This window comes from Talpa occidentalis, unplaced genomic scaffold, assembly GCF_014898055.3.
Source record: "Talpa occidentalis isolate TD23 unplaced genomic scaffold, MPIMG_talOcc4v2.1 talOcc4.15, whole genome shotgun sequence".
Taxonomy (NCBI): domain Eukaryota; kingdom Metazoa; phylum Chordata; class Mammalia; order Eulipotyphla; family Talpidae; genus Talpa; species Talpa occidentalis.
Genome location: NW_023601543.1, coordinates 5,849,278 through 5,875,261, shown reverse-complemented (window position 1 = coordinate 5,875,261; position 25,984 = coordinate 5,849,278).

Here is a 25,984-nt window from a genome sequence, read left to right as displayed (position 1 = left end):
TTTTGAATGCTGAGTAATATTCCATTGTGTTTATGTACCACATCTTCTTGATCCAGTCATCTATTTTTGGGCATTTGGGTTGTTTCCAAAGCTTAGCTATTGTAAACAGTGCTGCTATAAACATAGGGTGCAGGTTCCCTTTGGAATGGATGTTTCTGTGTCCTTTGGGTAAATACCTAGGAGTGGAATTGCTGGATCATATGGAAGCTCTATCTTTAGTAGGTTGAGCAATCTCCACACAGCTCTCCATAGTGGTTGGACCAGTTTGCACTCCCACCAACAGTGCAGGAGAGTTCCTTTTTCTCCACATCCTCGCCAATATTTATTGTTGCTTGTTTTTTTGATATGTGCCATTCTTACTGGTGTAAGGTGGTATCTCAATGCGGTTTTAATTTGCATTTCCCTGATGGTAAGGGATGTTTAACATTAAATGAATATTTTATCATTGATTTTCTTGGGACAGAAATTGAGCACTTAATTGTTTCATTAAGCATGCACTTTTGTTTTTCTCAATTCACAGCTACAGAAAAGTTATAAAGCAAAAATTTCAAAATAGCTTTTTGTCAAATTATTGCTTATAAAATGGAGAAGCCACAGTGAGAAAAACATTTGGGTTATTCTTACACAGTCCATGGAGAAGCTGCTCCGTCCGCATTTCCCTCATGTATCTTAGATTTCCCGTGATTCCCACTGACAATGACTAGGGGTGGTGACCTGGTAGCTTCATGTATCTTATAGTTCTTCGCATAGATCATGGACTAAGGAACTCACAGGGGCAGCAGAGTCAATTACTTCTGCCATCACCACTTAATACTAGGAGGAAGCAGCTGTCTCCAGTTGTCACGTCAGATAGTTCATTTTATGTAAACATCTTGCACGCACTTTTAAAAACAAAGGTCAGGGGCCTCCCTGGTGATGCAAGGGGTTAAGACACAACCTAAGAAGCTGTCCACAGCCTCTGCAGCACGAGTTTGATCCCCCAGCTGACCAGGGAGCAACCCACATGGCACACCAGCAGACATCTCCTGACTCGCCTGCTGCTCCCCTCAGCAGTGTGTTTCAGTCAGTCGGCCTGTTCTGCTCCCCGCTCTGTCTCTGGTGAATCCTCTCACTGCCCCCACCTCTGGCCTGTACCCCAGTTCTTGTATGTATAAATAAATAAATCTTTTTAAAAAATAAAAACACAGATCAGAAAAAGAGAAATGGGGTATCACTGATCACGACACGAGCACCTCATACCCTGCTGGGTGAGACCAAGTCAGAAATTGGGGCTATAAACTGTAGGTGTGCCAGAGCTACAGTGACATATTTTAATGCAACTATCAATATTAATACTTTGTTAAAAATGCAATACCCAACAAAAATGCAAAATCAGGCTGGACTGCAAGACTAAAGAGGGACTCTCCCAGGCAAACTGGGACTTACAGGTACTGTAGCTTGAGGTGCCTGTGACTCGTTTTCAGTCTCACACCTGATTCAAAGCTTCTGCCCCTCTCAACACAGGTTCTGGGGAGAAGAGGGACTGAGCTGGTTATGTTTGAAACGCCTCACGACACTGTTCTTCCCAGAACTCTTTCACTGTACTCCATCTGAATGAGATCGTGTTCATCCAGTTTCCACCCAGAGAACGCAACCGTCTCCGGCACACTGAATCTGTATAAGGGGTTCTTATGGAGCCCTCTGCCAACTTGAAATTAGTGGGAAAACATTAAAAAGCAATTCTAGTTTCTAAGAATTCCTTGTGCTTATCAAATACACGAATAAGTTCCAAAGTGAGGTTATTCCTTATTTTCCCAGTGAGAAAATCAATAAAGTTTTGTTTACCAACACGAATAAAAAAAACTTTTAGGTATGTAGCTAGAATAATTACATATTTGCATATTGAATCTAAAAAAAAATGCCCTTCAACAAGCCCCTTTACAATGATTAGTATTGTCCTATACAGGAAAGGTGACATAGAGGTCAGGAGCCCAGTTTTGCTTGCTTTTAGTATGTCCTACAGGGTATTTCATGGGTTTTGGGATTTTAGCCAAAATTCAGTTAAAAAAAAACAAAAAAAAATCCATTTTTAAAAATTCTATCATATTCTAGCTGGACTGTAATTTTTCCCACTGCCTGGGATATGACTGGTAAATACAAATTTTGTATTTTTGAACAAATGGATGGAATTGCCAAGATCTTATCAGAGGAAGAAAACTATTTTAAAATAAATTACTAGCAAGGCATTTTACAGCATTTATTTTGAAATGTAATAGTTAATTTTGTCAATATTTTAAGTATTCAGTAGTGACTATAAAGTTTTGGACAAATACTGTTCCTTCTTAAAAGCAGAGGACATAAAGTTTGTTTTCTTAAAAAATTCTAATTCATATTTTTCAGAAGACTCAGGAGACAAACACCTCTAGCAAACTGGATTGAACACTAGCAATAAAGGATAATCTGAAATAATGACGAAAATAACAACTGAAAAATGAAAAATTACAATGGAGAAAATGTCTGATGAAGTACTTAGGAACAGGGACTCTGGGGTTAAAATTTACCATCTGTATGTATGAACTTGTGCAAATTATTTCAATTCTCTGAACATCTCACTTGTGAAATAAAAGATGATAATGACCATCACTCACCAGGTGATTGGGAGAACTAAATGAGATGGTACACATAGAACAGGTAACACACAGTCAGTATGTAATAAATGTTACCTCCCATCACTGTACAATAACCAAAGGTATGAGAATTTTAATTAACAAGTTATTCCAAGTCACAGAAGGGTAAAAGTTAAAATTCTATGATAAATACATGATCAGTATTTAAGACATATTCCATAGAAACAACCAATAGACATCATTGATCTTCAAAGTAGAACTAAAACAGGGCAGAGTTAATAAGCAAAGTTATGAAAGTTTTCTATCGAAAGACTTCATTCCTGAAAATTAAAAGTACACTAAGGAAAATGAATAACATTAATTCCATAACTACAGTTACCTTAGTGTACTGTTTTTCTTGGTGGGATTTATAGATTTCAATTATAAAGAAAGAATTCCATCAAATAATACAATGGAATCAGGAGATGGAAAGTCAGCCCACAAAAAAGACTCAGACTTAGGCTCACCCCTGTCTCCCCAGGATCACTAAACCCCAGAAAGATATGGAAACAAAATCTGTGGTAGTTGCAATCAGAAAAAAATTATTCATATGTGAATACATCTGTGGCATGTTATCACTCAGGAATTATGCCCACCTGGTACTCTTCATGAATAAAATATTTGAAAGTCATTGTGAATTAAACTACCTGAAAAGGTGTGTTAGAAAAAGGAGACAGAAAACATCAAGAATAAACAATTAAAATTCAGGGCAATATGGAAAACTTTAAAGAACAGGCTGCTATAAAAATGTATATGCCAAACAACTGTAAATATATACTCTAATTGATTTTAGTGTAATCACTAAATTAATTTTGAATATAGTTAAATATAATAAGAAAATCAGACCCCGGCACCGCAGCGGGGTTGGAGCTGCAGGGCCCGGGAGGGTCCTGAGTGCCAGGCGCGCGGATACGATACAGGTTCCCTCAGAGTGCTATATACTGTATGTAAAAGGTGACTTTTAGGGGCGGAGCAACATGGCGGCGAGGAGACGCTGCGAGTAAGATCTCCCATTAAAAAAAGTGAATAGGGAGGAAAAGCGGCAGGGCCCAGTGAGAACTGGGACACGGAAGATAAACGGGTGACGCCAGCAAACTACCCGAAGAAGAAAGTGGCCATAAAAGAGGACTAGAAGGGAGGGAAGCGCAGAACCCTGCTCCCCTCCCCCGCCCACAGAGGCGGCACTCTCCGACCGGCAGAGAGGAGGAAACAACAAACCAAAACGGCCCACAAGAACAAACGACGCAGCAAGCGGGACTGGGAGTGGAAAGGAACTATTGCAGCCACCACACCCCGTGAACGGGAGCTGAGGCGAACCCTGCAGGATTCGCCACGGCGGTGAGCGAAGGGCTCAGGGCACCATTAGACCCCGGGAGACGCACACACAGCCCGGGCTGCCGGTAAGCTGGTGCGGGAAAGCGGCGCGCTCGGCGCACTTGAAAAGCAAGTGCAGACCGGGATCGCGGCTGCCCAGGTCCCCGCGCCTGCGACCTAGGCTTGCGGGGAGACGCGCGGAGGTCCTCACTGAGGTGAAGGTCCCTCCCTGAGTGAGCAGGAACCAGGCGCCCAGGCACGGGAGCGGTGCAAAAGGCGCCCTTCCCGCGCCACTGAACTGGGCTACAGCCCGCGTCCTGGAACTGAGGGCTTTGGAACTGAGACCCGGGGCACGAAATTAGGGGCGTGGGTTCCCCACGACGGTGGGGCACAAGGCAGACACAGCACCCCAAAGCCGTTGAGGTGTACCCTACCATCCCCGCTCTGCTCCCTGTCCCACGGCGTGGAAAATCAGCTCCCCAAGGGCTCTAGGAGAGATCTCTGGCGCCTCCTAGCGACTTGTAGACAGCACAGGCTCCTGAAGGAGCTAGTGGCCAGCTGGGGAGTTAGCCCACACCGGGCCCCTTCCGAACAAGTAGTCTGAGCCCACAGGGAGAGCGAGCACCCACAGCTGGGGCAGACCAGGCACGCAGAAGAGTGTGCCTGAGACTGGACGCGCAGGGAGTGTGTCCCACATCACCATTTTAGAACAGGGACATTTCTTCAGTAAAGACTACCTGCACAAGGCTTCCTCAGGAGCCAGAGGTGAGCAGGGGAAGTTCGCCCACGCCAGACCCCCTCTGGCCTGCAGTCCAAGCCCAGAGGGGGAACAGGAACCCACCGCTGGGGCAGACCAGGCGCACAGGGGAGTGTGTCCCCACATCGGCATTTTAGGACAGGGACCTTTCTCCAATAAAGACTGCTTGAAACTGACAGATGACTCCTGGAGGAACCAGAGGGAGCAGAGAAGCCCACCCAAGATGCCGGCCAGTCCCAACAACACAGTGTCCCAACGCATACGGCAAATTAGAAACAGACAGTAGGGAGGAGAAGAACCACACGCAACCTAGCAACTCTCCAGAGAAAAAGCACACCACAAAAAGAAAACCAGCCCCCAGATTGCAACGACAGTAACTTGGAAGAACTTCTGAGCCTTCCAGAAAGAGAATTTAAAATTGCCGTGATTAAAAAACTGACAGAAGTCATAAAGGAAAACAATGATAAGGGAAAAATAATCAACGATCAGAAGAATGAAATTGAGTCCCTAAAGAGGGAAGTAAAAGAAATGCAGGAGATCAAAGAATTAGTGGAAGAACTAAAGAATTCTGGGAAAAGCAATGAAAGCAGAATTGATGAAATGGAAGAACGAATAAGTGCTCTTGAAGACACAGAAATAAAAAGAACCAAAACAGAAAAGGAAAGAGAAGTACGAAGGAAAAAGAATGAAGAAAGACTTCGGGAACTATCTGACTCCATGAGGAAAGGAAATATAAGAGTTATAGGAATACCAGAAGGAGAGGAGAGAGAAGTAGGAACAGAGAAAATATTCAAAGAGATAATTGAAGAGAACTTCCCAAATGTGAAGAAGGAGCTGAAAATTGATATACAAGAAGCAAGAAGAACACCAAACTTCCACGACGAAAGAAAAAATACAGCAAGACACATAATAGTAAAGCTCCCTAGAATCCAGGACAAGGAAAAAATAATGAAGCTGGCAAGAGGGAAGAAACAGATAACATTCAAAGGAAAGCCAATCAGGCTGACATCAGACTTCTCCGAAGAAACACTATGGGCAAGGAGAGAGTGGAGGGACATAGTCAACAGACTCCAAGAAAACAGATGCCAACCAAGAATACTCTATCCCGCAAAGCTCTCCTTCCTCTTTGAAGAAAGAATATGGACCTTCCCAGACAAACAGAAACTCTGGAATTTCATTGCAACTAAACCCCCACTCCAAAAAATACTACAAGGAGTCCTAAAGCCAGAACCTCAGAGGGACAAATAACAATGAAAGAAGGCCAAAAAAAAAAAGTTATTAAAAGAATAAATAAATAAAATCAAAGGAAAGACAAACACAATGGCAAATACAGATGTTAACATATCAATATTAACTCTAAATGTAAATGGACTAAACTCTTCAATAAAAAGACACAGAGTTGCAGCCTGGATTAAGAAACAAAACCCAACCTTTTGCTGTCTCCAGGAAACACATTTAGCTACAAAAGATAAAAATAGGCTCAAAGTTAAAGGATGGAAAACAATCCTACAAGCAAATGGACCAAAAAAGAAAGCAGGAACAGCTATACTTATATCAGATAAAACAGATTTCAAACTCAAAAAGATAAAAAGAGACCCCAATGGTCACTACATTATGATCAAGGGGACAATACTTCAAGAAGAAATAACACTCATTAACATATACTCACCAAACGAAGGAGCACCAAAATATATCAGACAACTGTTGTCCTCTCTGAAAACAGACATCAGAGAAAACACATACGTAGTGGGAGACTTCAACACACCACTATCAACAATGGATAGATCAACAAGACAAAAATAAGTAAAGAAACCAAAGCTCTAAATAAGGACCTAGAGCAATTGGGCTTAACAGACATCTATAGAACACTAAACCCCAAAAAAACGGAGTACACATTTTTCTCAAGCGCACACGGATCATTCTCCAGGATCGATCACATACTGGGGCACAAGACAAACATCAACAGATACACCAAGATTGAAATCATATCAACCATCTTTTCTGACCATGAAGGCATCAAACTAGAAATAAACCATAAAAAGAAGGCAAGGAACTTTCCTACCTCATGGAGATTAAAAACCACACTACTGGAAGACCACTGGACTAATGAGATCAAAGAAGAAATTAAAAAATTTTTTGAATTGAACGACAAGGAGGACACCAATATCCTAAATGTATGGGATGCAGCAAAAGCAGTAATAAGAGGAAAATATATAGCAATAGAAGCTCACATCAAGAAACAAGAAAGAACTCAAAGAAACAACCTAATCTCGAAGCTCAAAGATCTAGAAAAAGAACAACAAAAAAACCCCAAAACCAGTAGAAGAAAAGAAATAATAAAAACCAAAGCAGAAATAAATGAAATTGAAACTAAAAAAACAATCCAAAAGATCAATGAAACCAAAAGCTGGTTCTTTGAAAAAATCAATAAAATAGACAAACCCCTAGCCAGGCTCACAAAGGAAAAAAGGGAGAAAGCACAAATAAACAGGATCATCAATGAAAGAGGAGAAATCACAACGGACACAGCAGAAATCAAAAGAATAATCAGTAACTACTATGAACAGTTATATGGAAACAAGTTTAACAATCTAGAGGAGATGGACAAATTCCTACAACTCTACAATCACCCAAAGCTAGATAAAGAAGAAATAGAACACCTAAACAGACCAATTGCAATTAGCGAAATTGAAATGGTAATCAAAAACCTCCCCAAAAACAAAAGCCCAGGACCTGATGGATTTACAAATGAATTCTACCAAACATTCAGAGACGAATTAGTGCCTATCCTTCACAACTCTTCCAAAAATTGAGAAGGAAGGGACAATACCAAACACGTTCTATGAAGCCAACATTACACTAATACCAAAACCGAACAAGGACAACACAAAAAGGAAAACTACAGGCCAATCTCCCTAATGAACACTGATGCAAAAATCCTCAATAAAATTTTAGCTATCAGAATCCAACAATGTATCCATAAGATAATTCACCACGACCAAGTAGGATTCATTCCAGGGGCACAAGGATGGTTTAACATCCGAAAATCAATCAACGTTATCCAACACATCAACAAAAAGAAATATAAAACCATATGATAATATCAATAGATGCTGAGAAAGCTTTCGACAAAGTGCAACACCCATTCATGATAAAAGCCCTTGAAATTCTTGGGATACAAAGAACATACCTCAACATCATAAAGGCCATCTATGACAAGCCAACAGCCAGTATCATTCTCAATGGTGAAAGCTGAAAGCAATTCCATTAAGATCTGGAACAAGACAAGGATGTCCACTCTCACCACTGCTTTTCAATATAATACTGGAAGTCCTAGCCAGAGCAATAAGACAAGAGAAAGACATCCAAGGAATCCAAATAGGAAAAGAAGAAGTCAAACTATCACTATTTGCAGACGATATGATATTATACATAGAGAACCCCAAAAACTCCACAGAAAAGCTAATTCAACTCATCAATCAGTTCAGTAAAGTGGCAGGATACAAAATCAACACGCAAAAGTCAGTAGCCTTCCTATACACAAACAATAAATCTGAAGAAGAAGAAATCAAAAAAACCATCCCTTTTGTTATTGAAACAAAAAAATCAAATATTTGGAATAAATCTAACAAAAGAGGTAAAGGACCTATGCAAAGAAAACTATAAAACACTGTTAAAAGAAATAGAAGAAGACACAAAGAAATGGAGAGACATCCCGTGCTCGTGGATTGGAAGAATAAACATAATTAAAATGGCCATTCTTCCAAAAGCAATATACAGATTCAATGCTATTCCAATCAAAATTTCAATGTCATTCTTCAAAGAAATAGAACAATTATTGATGAAATTCATATGGAATCACAAAAAAACCCCGAATAGCCAAAGCTCTCCTGAAAAAAAAGAAGGGAATGGAGGCATTACACGCCCAGACTTCAAACTATACTACAAAGCCATAATCATCAAAACTGCATGGTATTGGAACAAGAACAGACATACAGACCAATGGAATCTAATAGAAAATCCAGAAATAAACCCACAGATTTATGGTCAACTAATCTTTGACAAAGGAGCAAAGACTATGCATTGGAGCAAAGAAAGTTTGTTCAATAAATGGTGCTGGGAAAACTGGTCGCTACATGCAAAGAATGAAGCTTGACCACTACCTCACACCATACACAAAAATCAACTCAAAATGGATTAAAGAACTAGACATAAGACCTGAAACCATAAAATATATAGAAGGAAATATAGGCAAAACACTACGTGATTTGCACATCAAAGACATCTTTACAGACACATCACCCAAAGCAGTGATAGTGAAGGCAAAGATAAACAGCTGGGACTACATCAAATTAAAGAGCTTCTGCACAGCAAAAGAGACAATAACAAAAACAAAGAGAAACCCCACCAACTGGGAGAACATTTTTGCACCCAACACTAATGATAAAGGACTGATCACAAAAATCTGCAAAGAGCTGATGAGACTCAACAACAACAAAGAAAATAATCCAGTCAAAAAATGGGCAGAAGAGCTAAAAAGAAACTTCTCTGAAGAGGAAATGCAAATGGCCAACAGGCATATGAAAAAATGTTCAACATCACTTGCCATCAGGGAAATGCAAATCAAAACTACCATGAGATACCATCTTACACCAGTGAGAATGGCACATATTAAAAAAACTAGCAACAACAAATGCTGGCGAGGGTGTGGAGAAAAAGGAACTCTTCTGCACTGTTGGTGGGAGTGCAAACTGGTCCAACCACTGTGGAGAGCTGTGTGGAGATTTCTGGACCTACTAAACATAGAGCTTCCATAGGATCCAGCAATTCCACTCCTAGGTATTTACCCAAAGGACACAGAAACATCAATTCCAAAGAACACCTGCACCCTATGTTTATAGCAGCACTGTTTACAATAGCTAAGCTCTGGAAACAACCCAAATGCCCAAAAATAGATGACTGGATCAAGAAGATGTGGTACATATATACCATGGAATATTACTCAGCATTCAAAAAGATAAACACATGCAATTTGCAGCAACATGGATGGCGCTGGAAGGGATCATGCTCAGCGAAATAAGCCAAAAAGAAAAAGAAAAATACCGGATGGTCTCACTCATAGCAGGAATCTAGAAAACTTAAATAAGGGACCAGGAAAATGAATAAGTATAAGAAAGTGAAAATCAAAATCAACAAAAAACTATGAACCAGAGACATTTTTGGGGGCGGGGGCAGGAGGGGAGGGATTGGGGTCAGAATGGGGGGCTGCAATTGTATGGGGAATATAACAATAAAATTTATTATTAAAAAAAAAAAAGAAAATCATATTATGAAAATTTTAAAGTAAATTTTTAAATGGATTCCACAATACCAAGTCATATTTGCAAATACTCAGAAAGAAGGCAAAAACAAATTCTACATCTCTTAAATGGGGTGAAAATTTAGAAATTATATCAGACATAAAAAGTAGCATGATCCTTAATAATAAACTAATAATTTTTGTAGTCATTAAAATCAGGGAGAAGGCAAAAATGCTATCATCATTACTATTTAACTTAATGTCCCTTTGGAAGTCCTAGCCAACCTATTCAAACAGAAATAAAGGTAGGAAAGGACGGAAATGGGAAATGTTATCATTACTATAAAACTATGATTATAGAATTAGAAAAAATTAAAGAAAAATACTGGAAGTGAGAGAAATTTTCAATTTGACATTAAATTTAAAGCTCAAAAGTGAATGGTGCTCCTATATATAAGCAATAGTCAAATTATAAATAGTAAAGGGGTATATCCCACTCCTAGAAGCACTAAAAAAAAATAACACAGCTAAGAATGATCTTACCAAATATGGGATCTGCATGAAGAGAATCTTACCAAATATGGATCTGCATGAGAGAATGTTCACATTCTTGAAATTCTTTATAAATGAAGTTATACCATAATTTTGGAGAAAAATAAAAATATAACAAATCCCTCCCAAATAGACATATATTTAATACAAACAACAGAAAAATCTACATAATGTATTTAGAGATACTTAAAAATATTCCTAAATTAACTGGAAAGATAATTTGACAGAAATCACTTATATTTGTATATATTTTTACATATTTATATATAGAACACAAATTAGTTCCAGATAATAAGGGATATTATGAAAGATCAATAAAGTGGCAGTGTTATGGGAAATGAATATACAGCCAAGAAATACACTCTAATATATATGTCACTTTACTACATGATCCAAATATGATGTTAACATAAAAAAGAAAAGATTATTTTGAAATGGTAATGAGATTCTTCAGTTATTGGCATGGAGTTGACAGAGTAGGAATACATTAAAAATTCTACCTTACAATACATGCAAATATAAATTCCAGAAAATTTTAATTTTAATTTTTAATACATGACATAAAATATTTATGTCATGTATTTTACAAAAATGGTGCATATTTATATAACATTTGGGAGTATTTTCTGTGCTTAGATATAGTGCAAGAAACTGCAGAGTAGCAAAACATGAACCATGAAAATGGATGACTTTAAAAGCTCTGAATGTAAAAAAAAAAAAAAAAACAGTAAACAAAGTCCAAAGGTAAAATTATATTGCAATGGTCAATATTTCAATTTATAATATGTCCACATGACAGAGTATCAGTGCAACTCACATCTAGGAATGAAATTTCCCATAGGATATTTTCCCCAAATGGAAATATTGTTACTATCATTTCATTTGCAGAATGCTAATTTATCCATATTTTGTGAAATAAAATTTGTGAAAACTGTACAGATACAAAAACTGCATATATGTACTAAATATCCCTAAGCAATGGGATCATAAGTAAAATTTAATTTTGAATATTTCTCTGTACATGTTAAATTTTTATATTTTTTCATAAACCATATATTAAAAGTGAATATTTTAGAAATGTATACATCTCTTTAAAAAAATCCCACAAGTCAATAAATATGAATGAACAAAGAAAATGAATAGATAGTTTACAAATGAGGACATGCAAATATCTGAATTCACCCTAACCCAGTAGCAGAGGAGGCAAGTTCTGCTACTTATAAAAGCAAAGGCTCAGGATTTTTCCACATTAAATCAGTAGTGGTTAAAAAATGATGATGATGATAGTGGAGACTGGTAATGCACATAATGAAACCATGTTTTCCCACACATTGCACGTAGGAATATGGATTAGTGTAACTCTTACTAACAGACATCTAGAAACCTAAAACTGTTTATGCTCTTGAGCATGCAATTATTTTCAATCTCTGCTATGGTAGACAGGATGGTTCTGGAAGGATGTTCATGCCCAAATCCCTGAAACTTTCAAGAAGAGTATTGCCTTCCAAGGCAAAAAAATAATTACCATATATCATTTATGTGGGCCCAATTTAATTGCATAAAGTGTTAAAAGCAGATATATTACTCATACTAGGAGCAGAAGAGATAGGGCACAAGTCAAAGAAATTTTAACTATGAGGTCTTGATGCACTGAAGATTTAGAAGGAGTCAAAAATAAAGGAATCTTCTTGGCCTTTTAGAAGCTGAGAACAACCTTCTGCATTGAATGAGGAACCTCAGTCCTACCAGCGCAATACAAGGAACTCAATCTATCAACAGTCTCAAAGAGCTTGGAACCAGATTTTCCTCCACACCCTTCAGTAAAGAGCACAGATCTGCTGACACCTCCATTTTAGCTCAGTGAGTGGAATTTTTGACCTACAAAACTGAAATAATAAATAGAGGGTGTTTAAAGATGCTACTTTTTAAAAAATATTTTAAAAGGACAGGTTCATTAGGAAAAGGAGAAAGAAAAAGAGGGGCACCAGCATAGTCTCAGGGGGGCAGGAGAGCTGCCTCTTAAGGTGCTAAATTTATGGCAATTTGTTATGGCCAGCAATGGAAAAATTATAACTAGGAATACTTTTCACTTGATCATTAACCTGCTATGTGTCCTTCAGAAAATCTATTTTTCCTTCTGGCCTCAATTTATTCACTTACAAAACAACTGTGTTGGTTTATTTGGTGAAAACCTAATAATACCGAGGCCTGGGTCAAAGGTAAAATGGAGGCTACATGCCACATGTTTTGATATTAAAAATGTATAAATCAGCATTTTAAAATATGTTATATCCTCTTACTTTGACATGCATGTATTCACAAAACGAAAACTAAATATGTGTATAGCTGCAATTTCTTTATGACAGGAAGCACAATATTAGAAACAACTGGCTAATAATTGTACTTATCTAACTGTTCTGTGGATGTGTTGGCAATTTTTAAATGAATAACATATTAAATATTCATAATAATCTGATAACATTTGCTTTCCCTTGCCTTTGTTTCAAATAAATCACAAGTCTGAGTCCTTTTGCATTTATTTTCTTCTATGTATTTTATGGTTTCAGGTCTTACATCCAAGTCTTTGAGACATTCTGAATTAATTTTTGTGTATGGTGTGAGATAGTGGTCTAGTTTCATTCTCTCATGCGTGATTGTCCAATTTTCCTAACACCATTAGTTGAATAGACTTCCTTTAATCATTGTATACTCTTGAAATATTGATCTGTAAGTTTGTTTTGTTGTTGTTGTTTTAAATGATGTCCTTATCTACTTTTGGTATCAGGGTAATGTTGGCTTCATAAAACATATTTGAAAGTGTTCCCTCTTCTTCAAATTTTCGGAAGAGTTCAGGAAGAATAGGTATTAATTCTCCTTTGAAGGTTTGGTAGGACTCACTACTGAAATCATCTGGTTCTGGCTTTTAACATTTTTGGAGATTTTTCATTACTGTTTCAATTTCCTTGCGTGCACTTTATCTGCTCAAGTTTTCTATTTCTCTTTTCTGATTCAGTCTTGGAAAGTTGTATGATTTTCAGAATTTGCTCATTTCTTCTAAATTATCCATTTTATTGGTATGAAGATGTCCATGGTAGTCTATGGTAGTCTCAACGATCCTTTGTATTTCTATGATGTTTGTTGTAACTTCACTTTTGTTTCTGATTCCATTAGCTTTTTCCCTTTTTTCCTTAGTGAGCCTGTAGAGAGGTTTTTCTATTTTGTGTGTCTTTTCAAATAACCAGCTCTTGGTTTCATGGATCTTTTGTGCTATCTTTTTTATTTCTGTTAAAATTTCCACTGTAATTTTTTTAATATTTCCTTTCTTCTATTAGCATTTGGTTTCATTGGTTCTATTTCTAATACTTTAAAAAGCGTAATGTTAGATTGCTTATTTGAGATCTTGTTTTTGTTTTTTATATATATAGGCCTGTATTGCTATAAACCTCCCTCTTACTACTGCTTTTGTTGTGTTCCCAAGGGTTATAGTTGTTTGTGTCTTCATTTTCGTTCATTTCCAGGTTTTTTTAAAATTGCTCCCATTTCCTTATTAACCAGTAGTCATTCAGTAGTATATTGTTGAGTATCCACATAATACTTTTTTTTTCCCTACTGCTTTCTTTTTGTGATTTGAGTTCCAGTTTGATACAATTGTGATCAGAGAAGATACTTGATGTGATTTCAGTCTTCTTGAATTTATTCATACTTGTTATGTGGACCAAAAATGTGCTCTATCCTCAAGAATGTCCCATGTGCATCAGAAGAATGTGTACACACTCTCCTTGGTGTGGACTACCTATAAATGTTTACTAAATCCATCTGGTATAATTTTTTGTTGGTTTTCTATCTAGTTGATCTGTCCAATTATATAGGATGGGTGCTGATCTTGCCTACTACTATTGCATTGCTGTCAACATTTGCTAATTGCTACTTTGTGTATTCCAATGCTCCTTTGTTTGGTACAATTATATTGATGAGTATTATATCTTCCTTTCGCACTGCTTCTTTAATCATTATATAATGTCAATCCCTGTCTTTTGTTACTTTTTTTTTTTAAAGCTGGAAGTCAATTATATCTGCTATGACTGTCCCTGCCCTTTTTAGGGTACAATTTGCTAGTAAGATTATTTACCAACATTTTACTTTGGGCCTACATTTATCTTTGGAAATCAGATGGGTCTCCTGGAGACAACAGAAAGTTGGGTTTTGATTTCTGATCCAACCAATGCTGGCATATTTTAAAGAAGACACAAAACACATTTTTCAATTGATATCTCTCTCAGGTAAAATTATTTTCTAATCTATAATGGTCAGGAAACTATATATCTATATATCCTTATCTATATATCTACATAAATATCTATATATAGATATTTTTACCACCAACCAGAAAACAATATTTCTAGAAATTAGTTTGGGGATTATTTTTTCCTAAAGCTTCTTCATAGTATTGCAAACATTTTCATTCCCTTGTTCTAATTCCCTTGTGCTATACAGAAATGAGCTTTTATTTTCTATTTCCCATGAAATTTCTCTCAATTAATTTTTCTGAAGCTTTTATATTTTTCATCCTTTAAAAATGTTTTTAAGCTTTTGCTGACATTATTAACAGTAAGCAATTGTTTATACCAAGTAACTGAACAGCATAAATTCAAAATAATTTCATTTTCTACCAAAGACACAATTTGTTCTTTATTTGAGGATCTGTTCTATGTTCTAATGATCCACGTACCATGCCTAAATTAAATTTTATTGCTTTGGTGGCTATTAGTCAGAATTCCCACTGTGTATCAGAATAGTCTTAAAAGCAAATTTGATATGTACTTCAGTAAGATATTCCATTTGGGGACATATCCATAAATATGATATACAGTTCTTGAATTGTTCCAAAGAATGTTATCAACACAGTTAAAGTCACCTTTCCAATGAACAAGATAAAATGTGCTAGACTTCATACAAATAATGCTAGATTTTGACCAAATTTCTGCTTTATGCATATTTGACTTTGTTAGAAACATTCAAAGGCTTGTCCTTAAACTATCTTATTTAAATAATGATGATAGATTTTTTTATAAATTTATGACTTGTTTAGTATTATAAAATGAAATTATTTTAAATGCATTGGCCAGCCCATATCTATCTTATTGCCAATATAAAGAATCAGTATCATGCTCTACATACTTTATAACAAGACATATGTAAAATTTTCCAAATTTTTAATATGCATTGAAGAAATGTTCCTCAGTTGCCATATTCAAATGTTGCAAATAAAATATAGTGTTAGTGACACCTTGGGATGCAAGGAGAAGCAAGAAATTGAATGCTTGCTGCCACTGAAAACTGATACTTTATCATGACAGAATTATTACAATTATGCTACTTGAGACTAATGATTTCAGAAGTTAATTAATGTGCTTTTTTTCCTTATCTAAGCACTCATACAACTCTTAAACAAAAGAAGCAGGAAGGTCTGTATACAACATTGCCAGTGGCTTAAGTAGAAACTTTCCTGGCATTGAAACATGGCTGCCTTTTGTTTTAAGGACAAGATAGAAGGAGAAACTTTTCCCTAGACTGAACGGTGCTTGTGATATGCACAGAGCCCAAATGGCCATTTCTAAGGTGCTGAATCAACTAATGGCTCTCACTCAAGAATATTTACTGTAACACCAAAGGGAAATTTTTGATAACATACTACTAGTTACTTAAGCTGTGTTTTAAGAATGCTTAGGGAATTGATTTTTACTATTATGAAACACATAAAACTGTGTTGAAAAAGAAAACTTCCATTGTGACTGAATTAAATTCAAAAGGAATTTAAAGCCTGAATAGAAAATCAGGAATCACCTTGTTAATCATCTTCATTTTTCCTATTGGAACAGTAGAGCCCAAGAAGAGAAGAGACTCACTCAAGGCTCAGATTTCAAAAGCAACAAAAAACAGGACTATATTCTTGATGCCCTAACTTCTAGGACATTATCAGTATATGTTGATCACTGACATATTATGTTGGGGAAAAGGGTAATATTTAGGGAAATTCAGGGACTTTCATCAAATTATAAACAGGAGTACTTGAAGCAATAGTTTTCTACAATTTAAATGTCCTATTTTCTGTTTCTCTTATAATAAATGTGTTCTTAATTTAATCTGAGGAAACAGTATACCACAGCGATGGATATAATAAATTTTTTAATGAATGATAGACTCCAATGAAACACAAAATAAAGTAAAAATTATGTAACTTCAAATGTTGAAAAGTACTTTCATGAAAGGAAATTTAAAGTGAATTTTTTAAATAGAATTTCAATTAGATTTGACAGCTGTTTCATTATCAGGTTTGAAACAGTGTAATAATACATTGTACAATGATAATCCTTTTACCAGTAAAAAAAAAAAAGGTTCCTATAATTTAGGTAATGAGATAGTCATATAAAATTTAAAAAAATTTAATAGCATTATTTCCTCACTTTCTCAGCAACTTTCATGGAAATGTTAAGAAATAATATATAACTAACATATGGGAAGAATGAGACAATTTAGCTTCGATGAATAACCAAATTATATAATAATTGTGGTGGGAGAAGCCTAACTTCTCTGTACTCATTCTAATTTCAGCTCATTTATTGGATCACAAGGGTTTTCCAAGGTAAAAGGCAAATAGTCTGAATAGTTATAAAAATCAAATTTAACCTAATATTCATGTGAATGCTTAAAGGAACAACACTGACATCAAAGAATAATGACTGGATGGAAATTACAAGAATAAATGCACAAACTTTTACAATTGAAACAACTCATTGCACCAGAATCACAGCAATTTAGACGACATAGAAAGACTTCTTAGAAAGCACAATTTCATTTAATCAGAATAGGAAAGATAACTCACCAGAGGTAGAGCATCAAAATAGTAACAAAACTAGCACCTAGGAACACTCATTAAATGAAAAGAATAGTATGACTCTTAACCTATATGTAGCAACACAATTGTCATTCCCACTTTGTGTTACTATCTGAATTACTAAGCAAAAATAAGAATCACAGATATCTGGAAATGGCTTTTAAGACCAAGTAAAGAATATTTTGATATTCATTTTTGAATAATGAGATACTGTATAGTGAAACCATTCTTCTAGTAATCTGTTAAAACTGTTCATTATTCAAGTCAAATATTCCACGTCTTACAACAGTTTATACACTTTCAGATGGCTCAGGGATGTAGTCAGTTGCACAATAATGCCGGAGTGTTCCATTTCTTGCCTCCATGATGCTCTGAGTTCCAAGGAAGCCCAGAGAAGGCCTTTGCCTATATTCCATCATGGGGGCCAGGAGAAAGACCACCATGAGTAAGGTCGTCAACATAGAAAAGCTCTAATTTTGACATTATGCAATGAAATCACAAATGTCTCCACTTAATCTAGATTTTTGTCTTTTGGCCACAGGATTAATATTTCAACTCATGACACAGTGGTGTAAACATCCAATCAATAATTGTTAATCAGTGTCACCATCTTTGAGTTCTACAGTGTCTGCACAATTAAAAAAAAATATTTTTATGTATTGTCACTTTCATAAAGAAAGAAACAAATAGAAATTTAAATATATAGAAGTGCCATGCCTGCGCTAGGAATTCCTGGGCATGTGTTCTACGGAAACTTCAGGCCCTTCACACCTACAAATTGGGGTCATGTATGAGCCTCCTTATCACTGTGTTAAGTGTGGAGGTGTGGTATTGACAAACCTAAGTGTCCATCAGCTGGGGAAAGAGTGGGGGAAGTGGGGGACACATGCAATGGGTTACTACACAGTGCGTTGAAGCCATGAATTTAGGAATACACACAACACATGTGGTTGTCAAGAATAAGTGTTGAGGGCCTCCCTGGTGTTACAAGGGGTTAAGTACCGCACCATGAAGCAATCCGAAGCCTCTGCAGCACGAGTTCCATCCCCGGCCCACCAGGGAGCCACCCACATGGCACAGTAGACCTCCCCTGTCTCGCCTGCTGCTCCCTTCAGCAGTGTATTTCAGTCAGTCTGCCTGTTCTGTTCCCCACTCTGTCTCTGGTGAATCCTCTCACCCCCCACACCTCTGGCTTGTGTCACAGCTCTTGTATGCATAAATAAATAAATCTTTAAAAAAAAAAAGAAGTGTTGAATAAAAAAAGAAAAACAAGACAAGGTCCACTGCACAATGCTATTTGTATTAGGATTCTCCAGACAAACAGAAACAATAGGATAAATATAAATATGAAGAGTTTTTAGAGGAATTGGCTCACGTGATTATGGAGGCTGAGAAGTCCCGTGACCTGCCATCTGCCAGCTGGAGACCCAGAAAAGTGGCTGGTGTAATTCAGTTCAAGTCTGAAGACCTGAGAATAGAAAGAACAAAAAGATGAATCTCTCAGCTCATCCAATGAAAGTGAGCTTGCCTTTCTCTGCCTTTTTGTTTTCTCTAAGCCCTCAGTGGATTGGGTCATGCCTGATGATCCTCTTTACTCATTTACCAAATAATGAGAATCTCCTCCAGAGATAGCATAATAGACATGCCCAGAAATGTTTATGTTTTATCAGCTATATGGATACCCTCTTAGCCAGTCAATTTAACACATCACCATAACCAGCATGCTACTTATATAACATTTTAAAATATAAACAAGATTTATCAAACAGTGAAAAATGAATGTTTATACCACGGAAGGGACTGGGCGGGGGGCTCAGGGACAAAGAGTTAGAAATGCAATAGAATAAAAGGAGGACATTGCACAGACCAAGCCCTGAAGTGATGGGGAGTTTAAATGAACTCTTCACACCTCAAGAAAGGTGTAATTAGAATTATATTATGACATGTAAGTATTTAAGTGTCCGAGAATACCCACCCACTCACCCCCACATATCCTAATGCTACCTCTTGTTAATTATCTCTCACATTCCAAGTTTCTTTCGGTTATGCTTTATGCATAGACGCTAAAGCCCAACGCCATGTCATTTAATCCTCACAACACTTTCTATAGGTGTGTTCCAGACTCTCTAATAAGAAACTGAGACTCAGAAAGGTTAATCGGCTACAGATGTCTCAGAGAAGTGGCCGAGCCAGGGGCATTAAGCCAGAACCAAGAACTGATCCATTAAACTACTTGTTCCCAGCACAAAGAAAGCCTGATATTATGTACTTATTTACCAGTATCATAGTCAGTTTGGGAAGTTTCATTTCCAAGGCCCTTACAACAAGCTCTCTTCTCACACTTATCAACTGAATTCACTGTCAGACTTTTGCCTTCATAACTATTTGGAGAAATGGGTAAAAAATCTCTTTTAAATTCCTATTTTATTGTCAAGGAGTTGATGCTCAGGGTTGGAGGAAGCAGGAGGAAGTCTTAATCCTGAGTCCTTTGAGGAAGAAAGTCAGTGAAAAGTAATGCTTTCAAAACATGAAACATATTTGCTGATGAGTACAGCAGTTGATGTGCATATGGTACATAAGATGTTCCCATTAATACATTTGCTCTGTACATTTGTTAAATTTGATAAATATGGTGCTTTGTATCCTGAGGGAATTTTGTTACCAGAAAGTGCCAGACACTGAACATTTGATCAGTACGGCTAAGTCTACACCTATAATCTGCCTGTTCTTCAGATCAGCGGCTTCCAATCAAGTTTAATTGTCAAATACAATTCATGCGATACTTTTAGGTTCATTTCACTACAAATAAATTTCAATAAGTGTTTTCTGGTGAGACTAATTGTCCTTTACAGAATCACCCTCTTGACAGACACCATTACACATGCAATTTCATCAGTAACTACTAACATTTGGGCAGTTAACATTTTTCTCTGCTTAAATTTGTACATTTTTCAATATTTTATTAGCTATAGTCAGCCAAAAGAAAGAGAAATGAACATGTTTGGCTATTTATACTTCTGGATCATATTCTCAACTGCATGCCATGTAGTCCCATAAATTGTAGAACAAGATATTAATATCACTCGGGTCACACAGCCTGCCTGCAAACTTGAAGGATACAGAGATAATAAGGCAAACTGGAAATAATGCCGAGAATTATGCAAGAACAGTTATACTAAAGACAGTCTGAGTACTGCGAAAGCAATCATATTATTAGACTGCCATTTATTTATTTTTAATGTATTTATTGCTCATGATGTTCCCAAGAGAACTGAGGTCATTTAAGAATGTGGACATAGTACAACAATATTTAATACATGCAAAAATAACTTGGGTCAAAATTTACTGTGTGGGAAAGAAAGCTGAGGCCTGGAGCAAGGGTAGCGCACAAAATATTATGAATTCCACAAGTTAGGTATGTCTGACATTCACAGCAGTCGATGTGAGGAGGGGACATGATTATGCACAAAAGTCTCCCTATCTGATAAAAACTAGTTTCTCAGGAGAAAACACAAAGGTCCTCAAAGAGAAGGCACTGTGCTGCTAACAATTACGTTTTTCCACATACTGATCTTAGGAGTTGACTTTTAAAAGGCACTGTTTGCCCCCATTTAATTACATTTTGCCAATTTATCCACATTTCTATTTGCTGCAATGAAGCTGAGAAACATAATTCCAAATTCCACACAATATAGAAGCAAAGTGAGGAATCTCTCCCTTTTTAAAATTGGGTTGTTTTCTTATTTTAAAGTTTTAATTCACTGTCAATGTTCAGTATAAGTCCATTGTCAGGTACATATAAACTTATTATCAGACATATGATTTACAAGTGATTTCTCCCAGTTTGTAACTTGTGTTTTTCATTCACATAGCAATGATTTTTATACAGAGGTGGTTTTTTATTTTCATAAAATTCAATTCCCTCCATTGTTCTTTCATGAATCAAATTTTACTGTCATCTAAAAACTTATCATCCAATACAAGTTTCTTAGATTTCCTCCATGTTTTATAGTCATATAGTCATGTGCTTTACATTTAAGTATATGACCTATTGTTTACTTGTGTTTAAAGCATGTTATCAATTTGTTCTTTTTTCCCCCAAATTAGCACAATGAACATCTAACTAAAACTTAAGAATCACAGCTTTCAGTAGGCCAAATTATTTTCTTTTATCACTTGTATTAAATGATGAGATTTAGGTTTATTATTTATTACAATTTCCATTGTTACCAAAATAGTAATACATGTAAATATTTTGAAGAAATTAGTTGCACTAATGGTACAGAACAAAGATAACAAAGTGAAGTGTTGGCTGGATGGAGGTACCAACATGCCTTGATTTGAAATGCTTGAGTATAAAAATCTGAACTAGATTTATTTTAATTTGAATGAAGTTCAACTTAGTCATTTGTTTCTTTCATGGAGGATGTGTCTAAGAAGTCACCACAAAGCCCAAGGTCACGTAGATTTTCTCCTATGTTATTTTCTAGAGAGTTTATAGTTCTGCACTCCACATTTAGGTCTAGAGTCCTTTAGGAGTTAATTTTTGTGGAAGAGTTAATGTCAGTGTTTAGAGTGATTTCCTTATAGACATCCAGGTATTACATCAATTTGTTGGAAAGGCTAGCCTTTCCATGGGTAGTATTTATATTTATTTAATGTCTCAATAAAATATAACTATTTGTAAGGACAGATTAAAATAAGTGAGTACTGCAATCATGCGCTTACCCCCGAAATCATACTGTTGAAATCATCAGTTTCTTGTCCATCTCCTACATTAAACTCTGGGCTTTTGTAAGTAGAGATCCAATCTTTGTTCTCTGTGAGATCCCCTGCACCTAGTGCAGTGCCAGGTATATCATCAGAGCTCAAAACATACTTGCAGAATGCACAAATAGCAGTTGAAAAGTGTTGGTGATTTAATCAAAATGATTCAACCTTCAGTTATATCTAAAAGTTCATGTTGGATTGTGATTTGGCACAGCCAACTTCTGTACCTAATTTACCTTATCTCTCATTTTATACTGAAAATACTATATTCGAAATAATGCATGAGAAAAGACAAAGTTTAAACAGCGCTGCAAAATAAGGATATCAATAACAAATGTTAATCTCCAAAAATATTTTTTTCTTAAAACAGATGATTTGGCCTGAAGTGATAGGGAGGCAAGCGGAAAGAAGCTTCCATACCTCATATCCAACTATCAGAATTAGGAGCCTGAAACTAAGGACCAAGCATGGAATCTCTCTTTTCCTGTCCTTGAGCTACTTTTTGAGACCTTGGAATCTTTCCTTTTCATCTCACTCCTGCCCCCAACGTAGTGGAGGCAGATTGAAAACAAGGCTGGCAAAGATTTATCAAGCAAACATAAACTGTATAGAGAAGTAATAAACTGATGTGCAAGGTCAAAGTTTAAACATGGCAAAGAGGGCCATTTTTAGGCTACCCATGGCTTTTACATGGCAAACATTCAAAATCAACATCTGTTTAAAAATGAGGATAAATTGATATAAATATTATTACTAAATTGTTTTAAACTCCTCTACTCTGATGAATAATCAGAGTAAAGGAGGGAAAAAAAACATACAACACAGGGGTCAGCCACCTTTTCTCAAAAGGCCAACAGTAAAGAGTCTAGCTTTGCAGCACTCTGCAGTTGGCGAGTAAGTGAATGGCACCGCCCATTTCCAACAAAACTTTTTTTACAACACAGGTAGCTGCCCTGATTTGCCTCCTGTGCCCATAATTTGCTGACCTCTGATCCACAATATCTAAATAATATAATTAATATGTATGAATGAATACAGTACAAGGATGGTCAATCTATTTTGTAGAATATAAATATGCTATAAATATTATATTCATATGAATATAAATATGCTCTTTAGAAAAGCATCCATGATACAAGTAGATGGGCCATCAGTTACCAGACCTCATCAGAAAAGCTCAGTAAATTGGAAAAATGGATAAACCAAATTCTTTGAACGTAATATGGTAAAAAATAAGAGCAGCACATTTAAATAGAACTGACTCCTACATGTTTAGGAGTGGGGGGTGTGGGAAGCTCCCTAATGAATAAATGTTGAGTTAAAGAGAAAAACAAAATTAAGCTTTCAGAACATTTAAAATATAGCAGAGTTATGAGTATTCATTCTCTCATAACTGTGCCAGCAATTCAGTTATCAATCTATCTTTGTTAAATGATAGGTGGAGAACTTTGTTATTATTTTAATTTGCACTGCTTTATTTAGTCATGAAGTAAGGCATCTTTTTGTATGTTCATTGTGCACAGTTGTTAGAGAGCAAGATACAGAACACTTTCTTGTTAGTTTTTTAACATATGTAATGGTGAAAAATTACATTAGGAACAAGAAAAGGATTTCTTTGAAAGTAAGGCGCTCAACATATGAAATGGTTAAAAGAAGTGTAACTATTAGAAAAGATTTTACAAATTACGGAATTTTTTATCATCATTAGGAAATAAATAGAAAACTATTTCTAACTCATGTATTTGTGAAAATTACTAGGGACTTACCCACAGAGATAAATATTGTAGCATTTGATCAAAAATTGAGTTATTAAAGAGAACAGAATAGATGACCCTGCATAGACCAAACTAGTCATTCATGTCATCATTCACTCATGCGTGATGCTTTACTCAGCCTGGCCTTTCTTCCTCGCTTCTATTCAGGAACACACAAGTCCATCCCAACCCTCACATCTTTTTGCTTGCCCACGCCTCTATCAAAATCTCTTCTTCCTCTATGCTGTCTGGCTCCTTATCTTACGTTGAAAGACATGAGCTGAGACACTCTTTTATGACTATTCTGTCTAAAATGGCCACCCCGCTCCACCACCAGCACTCTTCCCTAGCCCAGTAATTATCAAAGTGTGTCCACAGAAGGACCAACAGCAAAACTTCACCTGGTTAGAGATGCAAATTCCCAGGACCCACCCCAACCTACTGAATCATAAATTCTGAGGACAGGCCCCAGCAACTGGTGGTTTAAACCATTCAAGTAATTCTGGAGTACCCTCCATTTTGGAACTTCTGCTCTAATGCCGTCCTGTTTTATTTTATGTGGAACACTTGTAATAATTTGACTTTGTGTTTACTATCTTCTTCTCTTTTGGGGGAGTGTCTCCTGTTGCTGGAATGTAAGCTCCATGAAGGCAGGGATCTTTGCATTGTTCATGGTTGTATCCTCTGTGCCTAGAATGGTATCTGCCTGATATATGAAAGGTACTAAAAAGTATTTGCTAAAAAGTTCACCAAATTGTTAGCCATGGTTGCTTCTGGATGGTGAGAATCTAAATGAATTTTATATTTCTAATAATTTATAAGCATCTTCTAAATTTTAAACCCTAAGCATATATCATTTTATAATTACAAAAACCAATTTACATCTTAAAATGATACGTATATAAGTTTGCATTTCCTATGTTGATAGCAACAGAGGAATCTACTTTAGCCTCAGTTGGAGTTCCACAGTCTCCATAGCAACAAAAGCTGCAATATTATCTTAATATTGAATTTAACATTATTATAAGCTTCTGAAGAGTACCTTCAGGGTTGAGAAATTTAAAATCCAAGCCCTTACTTTCAATACCACTTGATAGTTTTAGAAGCAAATGACCTTCCAAATAACATGTGTTTACTCTTCCATCTAGAATTTTCTAAACTGTTTCTTTTTTAGGCTACTCTATTTAAGTGCATTACTGACCCCAATGTAGTTTGCATAAATAATCACAAGACCCAATGTAGCAACAATAGCAAAATCAGTATATTTAGAATCACTCACAATAATAATTACATTACTTGATACAGATTCTTCCCCTATTGAGACACAATAGCACAATTTGGAATGATCAGCCAAGAAAGCTGCTAATGACTTGAAATTTGAAAACTTCTCCTGAGAGAGAGGGCTTCTAGTAAAAATGGCATGTCCTGCTTTAGTTCTCTGTCCTGAGTACTGTAAATATATCAAAATCAGTGTTACTTTCATGGATGAGAATTCTCTGCTTCAATATTTCCTATTATTTTTTTAATAAATAGTAGGTTATATCAAGTCCTAATTCTACTATTAATTTCCTGTATGACCTTGGGCGAGCCACTTGACTTCTCTGGACCTTGCTTTCTCATGGGTAAAGAAAAGAGATTTTATTAAATGAGCTCTTAAACCCTTTCTAGCTCTAAAGTTTATTGATATCCACATCAATTATTCACATTGGGATTTCACTGTGGTGGGTGTTACTTGCTCATGTTTTAATCAATATCAATTTAAGGAAAATAAGATTAAAAAAAAGTATTAATGCAGTCTTTGTGACCCTTAGCAGCCCTGATTTCATTACATACCTGACATACACATGAGTGTAGAGGTAAGAGAAACAAAGTCAAGCCCACACATACTGAATGGTTACCCTGTGGTGTTTTATATGTTTTACATCTATTAACCTATTTAATTTTCTCAACAAGTCTGTGAGCTAGGTTTATTAGTATCCCCACTTTACTGGTAAGAAA